General features: G+C 35.8%; 1 non-coding gene across 1 annotated transcript; it reads right to left on the bottom strand.

Moving 5' to 3' along the window:
* Positions 1–691: 691 nt before the first annotated feature.
* On the bottom strand, positions 692–798 carry LOC136221122 (small nucleolar RNA R71). The gene has a single exon (XR_010684910.1). It is a non-coding gene; the product is annotated as a small nucleolar RNA R71 (small nucleolar RNA).
* Positions 799–1,418: the final 620 nt, after the last annotated feature.

Below are 1,418 nucleotides of genomic sequence, written 5' to 3'. Positions count from 1 at the left end.
GGCGCCGTTGCCGGGGAACGCCAAAATTTTTGACAAAATTTTAAATTTCTCGTGTTTTATTACGAATCTAGGTTTATTCATACTTATTCAAACTTTTATATTTTTAATTATTTTCAATTACTAACATATTTATTTTTCAAATTCTGTTTTGTAGGTAGTTTCTGTTCGTGCGAAATTTCAAGTTCATGCGCAGTTCTCGAAGTTCGGGCACGTCACCAGATCCTATTGACCCAGAAATTGAAAGAACTCTTAAAAAAACAAGAGAGAAAAGAAAAACAAAAACAAAACCCCAATAAAAACTAGAATTACCGAGCCAGAAGTTATGGCCACACTTATGGATTACGCTAGGCCAAGAGTGGCCGGTGTAACAAACAGTATAGTTAGACCCCAAATCAATGCAAATCAATTTGAAATTAAGCCTGCGTTGCTTAATATGTTGCAAAATAATGTAACGTTTTACGGGTTACCTAACGAAAATCCTAATACCCATTTGACAAATTTCTTAGAAATTTGTGACACTTTTAAAATTACTGATGTAACTGCAGAAGCAATCAAACTTCGCCTTTTTCCTTTTACTTTGAAGGATCGAGCCAAAGAGTGGTTAACTTCTATGCCAGCCGTATCAATTGAGACTTGGGAGCAGTTAGCCCAAGCATTTTTATCAAAAAAATTTCCTTTAGCAAAAACCGCAAGAGTCATTAAAGAATTAACGTCTTTTTCTCAAAATGATAGTGAAACTCTTTATGAGGCTTGGGAACGTTTTAAAGAACTTCAACGTTTATGCCCACACCACCAATTGCCCGCTGAACTTTTAATGCAAACATTTTATAATGGATTAAATCCTACAACTAGAGGTTCATTGGACGCTATGTCTGGAGGGTTATTCATGAAGAAAACATCTGCCCAAGCAAGAGAACTTTTAGAGGAAATGACAATTAACAGTTGTATGTGGCCCGCGGAACGTGGACACCTACCATCAGCGAAACCATCATCCTCAACAACATCATCAGTTAAAGGTATAGTGAATCTTGATCCAGTAGCGATGTTGCAAGCCCAATTTTCTGCCTTGTCGCACAAAATTGATAGGTTTATGGCACCGTGTGATCCTAATGGTCAACCAATCCAAACGGATGTGGATTACGAAGGTATGAGTGAAATTGAACAGGTAAATTTTGTCCAAGGACAAAACCAAACTAATAACCCTTATTCCAATACATATAATCCTGGATGGAGAAATCATCCTAACTTTAACTAGAGAGATAATAACAACAATAATGTTAATACTAATCAAAATCATACTGTTAATTATCAAAATCAATCAAGAGATACTTTTAGCACTTTATCTTCTAAAATCGACAAATTCATTGATGCGATGAGCGGAAAAATAAGTAATCACGACGATGGTTTTAAACGGATCG

The sequence above is a fragment of the Euphorbia lathyris genome, chromosome 2, assembly GCF_963576675.1.
Source record: "Euphorbia lathyris chromosome 2, ddEupLath1.1, whole genome shotgun sequence".
NCBI classification, from domain to species: Eukaryota; Viridiplantae; Streptophyta; class Magnoliopsida; order Malpighiales; family Euphorbiaceae; genus Euphorbia; species Euphorbia lathyris.
Note: the sequence above shows the minus strand (reverse complement) of the source record. Positions and strands in the feature narration are given on the sequence as shown.